The 6,952-nt window shown below is 40.1% G+C and overlaps 1 non-coding gene across 1 annotated transcript; it reads right to left on the bottom strand.

The window, feature by feature from the left end:
* Nucleotides 1-2,779: 2,779 nt before the first annotated feature.
* On the bottom strand, nt 2,780-2,883 carry LOC136377851 (U6 spliceosomal RNA). The gene has a single exon (XR_010746471.1). It is a non-coding gene; the product is annotated as a U6 spliceosomal RNA (small nuclear RNA).
* Between the last annotated feature and the right edge of the window lie 4,069 nt (nt 2,884-6,952).

A 6,952-nucleotide genomic window follows, 5' to 3' on the forward strand; every position in this document is an offset into this window, starting at 1 on the left:
TTACATTGTTCTTGCCATATAGTAAGTTTCGTGGGAGGTAGCAGTGTTCATGGCAGGGGTGGTAATAGTAGTGGGAATTATTGTTGTTATTAATGTAGCTTTGGAGAATCACTGAGCATTTATTTCTATGCTTTAGTGTCTTCACATGCATTTCTTCCTCTTCTTTCCCCCCAACTCCTCGCTGATGTAGGAAGTGTAAATAATATATGTGAAGCACTTTGACTGCATGCAGACAATTCTTTTTTCTATTGTTATGTGAGGTGTTGGAAAGAAAAACTAATTCTGGAGGTTTTTCTAAGAACTGAATTTCCGTTTTACTATTCAGTGGGAGTTCTTGATTAGAAATGTTTTGCAAAGCTGGTCCTAACTTCTTTAACTTGCATTTGAATAGCTGCCAAAGGCCAACACTAGAGAGGAGGCACTTTTTTTTTTTTACAGAGACAGAGAGAGTCAGAGAGAAGGATAGATAGGGACAGACAGACAGGAACGAAGAAAGATGAGAAGCATCAATCATTAGTTTTTTGTTGTGACACCTTAGTTGTTCATTGATTGCTTTCTCATATGTGCCTTGACCATGGGCCTTCAGCAGACCGAGTAACCCCTTGCTCAAGCCAGCGACCTTGGGTCCAAGCTGGTGAGCTTTTTTTGCTCAAACCAGATGAGCCCATGCTCAAGCTGGTGACCTTGGGGTCTTGAACCTGGGTCCTCCGTATCCCAGTCCGACGCTCTATCCACTGCACCACCACCTGGTCAGGCGAGGAGGCACTTCGTACAACGTGGGTACCCCAGGCAGTGCCCCCTGCTACTACCCTGGGCTTTGCTCAGACCCCGCCCCAGAGGCATGGCAGCACCACTTGACACCTGCAGCAAGGATGCTGGGAACTGTCACGAGCCAGCTGCCTCCTGTGCTAACAAAACAGCAATGGGCAGCTGTGCTCAACTCGTGCACGGGACGCAGGCCCTTTCCTCACGTGGATAGGTTTGCTATATATACAAGCTTTTGGTTGATTTTTGTGCAGGTTTAAGATGCTCCTCCTCCCTTTTTATTATTGTGGTAAGAACACTTAACGTGAGATTTACCCACTTACCAGACTTGGAAGTGCACACTACAGTACTGTTTTCTGTGGGTACAGTGTTGAGCAGCAGATCTTAATAACTCAATCGTCTTGCATGACTGAATCATTAGTGCCATTGAACACCTCCCTGTGTTCCCTTCCCCAGCCCCTGGCAACCACAGTTCAAACCTCCCCTTCTCTGTGGTCACCGCTCTTTAATACCTCATATTACTGGAATCGTGTAGCATCTGTCCTTCTCTTGTCTGGCTTATTTCACTTATTGTGATGCCCCCAAAGTTCATCCGTGTTGTCACAAACAGAAGGATTTGCTATTTTTTTAAATGTATTTTTAGAAAGGTGCTTATGTTATATTCTGTCCCACCTGTGCTTGTTCAGTTTTCCTCTAATGCTCCTTGAAAACAGTATTTAGTCCCTAACTGGTTGGCTAAGTAGTAGAGCGGCGACCCAGTGTATGGATGTCCTGGGTTCGATCCCTGGTCAGGGCGCACAGGAGAAGTGACTATCTGCTTCTCTTCCCCTCCTCTCCCTCCCCTTCTTCTGTCTTTATCTCTCCCCTCCTGCAGCTATGGCTCAGTTGATTTTAGGGACCCAGGTGCTGAGAATGGTCCCTTGAGCCTCTGCCTTAGGCACTAAATATAGCTTGGTTATGAGCATCAGTCCTAAATGGACAGAGCATCGGCCCTAGATGGGGGTTGCTGGGTGGATCCTGGTTGGAGAGCATACAGCAGTCTGTTTCTCTATCTCCGCTCCTTTCATTAAAAAAAGAGAAAATATTGAAAAAGTATTTACTTATGTATTTGTTATTATCACCTCTGTGTTTCTCCTCTAGTGTGCCTTACATGCTAGTTAACTCTGTAACTGTTCATGGTTAACTGACCGGCCAGGTATCCTGTGACCATTCTCTGTTATCTAGCTAACTACAAATATAATTTGAGACACAAAACCTCTCATGATTAGAGTGAGAACAATATTATCTTACTTAGGCTTTTACCCAAAAAGATTGTAAAATATTTGTCTAATAATAAGTATGTCCCAGCACTCCAATTACAATATAAAACCGCATTAAAGTATGTTGAAGCAAGGGAAGAAAGTAGCTGTGAACCAAATCTCTCCCCCTCTCTCTAATGTAAAATTAAAACCTTTCAACAATCGAGGAGATAGGGAGGGAGGGACAATTAGATAAGATTTAAACGTACTTGAAAAAGATAGTCTGGCACTTTGTGGCTTTGTGAAGAAACAGTACTAGAGTTCCTCTTATTCCAACTGAAAGCGAGAGGTAATATCCACAGACCTGATTCAAATTCTGTTTTTCGTTTGTTTCTGAGTTACTGAGAAAGTGCTCAGTGGGAGGCATTCCGGGACCCACAGTTCAATATTACCAGGTGCACAGGAACTGATATTGTGCCGCAGCTTCTACTTAGTGGCTTACGTGGTGGGGACAGATCATGTTAACTTCACAGGGCTATGGTTCTAAGATAGGGTTAGAGATGTGGGCATCACACTGGATCAAAATAGGCACGCTGTACAATTGATACGCTTGATAATTTTGGAGGTATGTGAGTGAGCCCAGGGAAGGGCATCTGACTCACTAGAAAGTAAAAAAAATAGTCTCCAGAAACTGCCAAGTTGAAAAGCAATGTCTGATTTTTACATGTCATTGGAAGGAAAGTATATGATAAAAAATGATAATTCTTTTTATTCAAAAAAATATGAAACACTTTACGAATTTGCCTTCCTTGCATGGGGGGGTATGTTATTCTTCTCTGCATTGTTCCAATTTTAGTATCTGTGCCAGCAAAGTGAGCACTAAGAATTCTTGAAGTTATTCCTGCTACTATATCAAAAGAAAAATTTTACGTTATTGTAATAAAACATACATCCAATATTTTTGTACATATAAAAGTGCTGGTCAGGGGCATAGAATGCAAAAGGATGGATATGTTCACCAGTGCTCTCTGAGATTCAAGTCACAGAAAGCTACTAACACAAAGAGAGGGAGCTTACCAAGAAATATAAAGCTAGCTAATAGAATCGGCGTGGAAGAAGGGCACCTCTACCTCGGGCGGGACAGAGATGGAGACCGGGGAAGGGTTCAGCCTCCAACACCGTGGCGCTCAGACACCTTAAAGCTGCATGCTCTTCCATCTCCCCTGGGTCCTTTCTCTGCTTTCTGCCTCGCACTTTTGTAGGCAAAAGTCCTCAGACCCCACAATGGCAAATAGCGTGCCTTTCATTCATGAGGACAGTAGATCTGGGCTGCTTCTCCACATCCAATTCCAACTATGAAAGAGCAAATATAAATGGTCCAGTCTGGGCCGCCAGGTATCCGTTTCTGGACCAGTAGGGCGTTGCCAGGAAGCAGGGTCATGTCATAAAAATATGGTTGCTGGGACCTCGCTTATATATGAGAGTGCAAATCCCACACACACACAGGGCAAAAGCCTTGTCTGGGAGAACGCTCTGAAGATGTCTACAACAAAAGAGGCTCATTCCTACCTGAGACAACACTGACACAGAGTCTGAGTGATAGCTTTTCTTTTGAAATAGTCATAGAAATAATTAAGACGGAGAGGAAAGAAAGGCTACTGGATACTGTTGTGTTAAAATAAAGTAATATTTAAAATAGTTTCTGCTTAAAAATTTGATTTAAAGCAGAATGTCTGGCCCTGGCCGGTTGGCTCAGTGGTAGAGCGTCGGCCTGGTGTGCAGAAGTCCCGGGTTCGATTCCCGGCCAGGGCACGCAGGAGAAGCGCCCATCTGCTTCTCCACCCCTCCCCCTCTCCTTCCTCTCTGTCTCTCTTCCCCTCCCGCAGCGAGGCTCCATTGGAGCAAAGATGGCCTGGGTGCTGAGGATGACTCTGTGGCCTTTGCCCCAGGCGCTGGAGTGGCTCTGGTCGCAACAGAGCGATGCCCCAGATGGGCAGAGCATCGCCCCCTGGTGGGCAGAGCATAGCCCTCTGGTGGGCGTGCCGGGTGGATCCCAGTCGGGCGCATGGGGGAGTCTGTCTGACTGTCTCTCCCCATTTCCAGCTTCAGAAAAATAAAAAAAAATAAAATTAAAAATAAATAAATAAATAAATAAAGCAGAATGTCATTACAAATGGATTCCCTTTGAGATGACTTCTAAGTATCTAATAAGGTTGTTCTCTCTCTCAACTGTATGAATGACAATAAACCTGTGGTTTGGACATTTCTTAGAAATACAGTTAGTGGTGTCACTAGGAAATGGGTTTTAAAGTCAGTGATCACTAACTGGTGTTGACTATACCTGACTATACCAATTAGTTATCTTTTTTTTTTTTTTTTTACCTATACCTGGAAAATTGTTCAAAATTTTAAACCAGAATGTTCAACTTCTGTTAAAATGAATAGTCAGTTCAGATAAATGTACAATATATAATGATGGAAATGGCATTTGTAAATGTAACTATCACACTACTGTTTTTCTGAAAGAAAAAAATAAGAAACTGTCAGACTTATGGTGGTTTCAAAGATAAAAAATTCAAAATTTTAAATGAGAAGTTATTACTGTACAGCTCTTTGGTCATGATTTTACTAATTAAGTTATCAGTGTTATTAATGATGATATCTAATTGAATTCCATCTCCTGTGTGTTATTTTCTCTTGCTTGCTCATATTTTCTCACTTCAAAAGATTTAAATTAAAATATACATGTATTATTGATTTCTAAAGTGAATTTTTTAAATGTACTATTTAGAAGTCCCATAGAAGTTTCTTCATAATGAATCAGAATTCAACTTGAAAAAAAAAATCAGTGATTAAAATAGCACATACTTTTTGGTCTCTGACATATGATACTCATTTTGATTTTCAAATTGGTATAACTAGTTCACTGTACCCTTTCATATAAGTGAATAATAGGAAACTATGGTGATCAATTAGCAATTGTGGCCAATGGCTTCAAGGCCTTCAAGTAAAAGATATTTAATAATTATCAATATCTGGTTATCACATGTTTTTGTTTTAAATCTAGCTATAGGCTACCACAAACCTAACATCCTACACTCCTATCTTTTTTATTCATGGAAGGCACTAGGCAGAATTTAGTAGGGAGAAAAGTTAAATAGTTTATTTACATGTTATCATGTATTCTGGGGTAGTGTGTTTTCAACAGTTATAAGGCTTTTTAAAGTTATTCTGGTTAATGCCGGGTTAAATAATAAGGTTTCAAGTTTGTCAAATATTTTTCTGAACTCTTAATTTAAAAAAATATATTAATAGTTATCTAATGGTTATCTTAATTAAAGGGGAAGGAAATCTTAATGTCATAATACGGCCAGTAGTTATATGTTAAATAATTCATTTTTTGCAGATATAAAAAGTTTAAGTATCTGAAAGATCTGCCTCAGATTAACTCTCTCCCTGGCAATAGAGAACTGAGCAATTATATTGATTAATTGATAAAACATAGTTCCTGAAATTTTGAAGTATATATATTTAAAAGTTTTATATTTTCTTTGGAAGTTTTATAAAGACAGTTTATTTCAACTTGCATTTTGTACCTTATTTAGTTAACACTATAGAATTAACATCCTGTAGAATATTCATTTAAAATAAATTAAAAGTACGACCAATGCTCTTTATCTATGGTAATGGTACAAAAACTAAAAATAAAAAAATAAAAAAAATGTAAAAGAATCAATGACCGATACTACATATGACTTGTGTTAGATTGGTTATATTACAGTTTTTTAGGAAAATTACTGTAACTGACTTTTCTTATTCTCAACAAGAATATAATTGTTCTCCTAGATATATGGACTTTAAGGAAAAGATTCTTTATATGAAATATAATAGTCTTTCAAAGATAGAAATATGTAAGTTTTTATTGATATTTATAAAGTAATTGTTTTGTAACTGACACTCAAGTTCTGAGAATAAATGTAGACCAGTTGCAGTCCTTCATCTTGAAAACAGATGTCCTGGGCAATGCCTCATCCTGCCAAATGGCTTCCAAAATGGATATGCTAGAGATGATCACATTTTGTGTGATTTGTCAGCAAATAACCTGTTACACGACACTTTTAATTGTGCTTTTAAATGTAGTATAATATTAATGTACAGTCAATTTAGATTGTAGTAGTAAGCATAGTTAAGCCAAAAGCTAGAGGAGGAAGGATGTGGTATGCATTATTATTCTACCAGAAGAGGAACCAGATTTTATTGACGAAGTGTCTTTGCCAAATACTCTGGATACTAAGTAAAAAATCCTCAGCCTTCTTATTTATAAATAACAAAATGTTCAATGTAATTTGGATAAAATATTCAAGTGACTGACTCTGTTTTTCATTTTGCTTCCTGAAGTTTGGCATCTTATAGACCAGGGGTCAGGAACCTTTTTGGCTGAGAGAGCCATAAACGCCACATATTTTAAAATGTAATTCCGTGAGAGTCATACAATATGTTTAACACTAAATACAAGTAAATGTGTGCATTTTATGTAAGACCAACACTTTTAAAGTACAATAAGTCTCTGAATTCTTTTTAATAACGTTGTTATGCTGTTGCTAACCAATGATGAATAAAGTACTTCTTACCATTGCCCTGGCCGGTTGGCTCAGCGGTAGAGCGTCGGCCTAGCGTGCGGAGGACCCGGGTTCGATTCCCGGCCAGGGCACACAGGAGAAGCGCCCATTTGCTTCTCCACCCCTCCGCCGCGCTTTCCTCTCTGTCTCTCTCTTCCCCTCCCGCAGCCAAGGCTCCATTGGAGCAAAGATAGCCCGGGCGCTGGGGATGGCTCTGTGGCCTCTGCCTCAGGCGCTAGAGTGGCTCTGGTCACAACATGGCGACGCCCAGGATGGGCAGAGCATCGCCCCCTGGTGGGCAGAGCATCGCCCCATGGTGGGCGTGCCGGG

This window comes from Saccopteryx leptura, chromosome 6 (genome assembly GCF_036850995.1).
Source record: "Saccopteryx leptura isolate mSacLep1 chromosome 6, mSacLep1_pri_phased_curated, whole genome shotgun sequence".
Taxonomy (NCBI): Eukaryota; Metazoa; Chordata; class Mammalia; order Chiroptera; family Emballonuridae; genus Saccopteryx; species Saccopteryx leptura.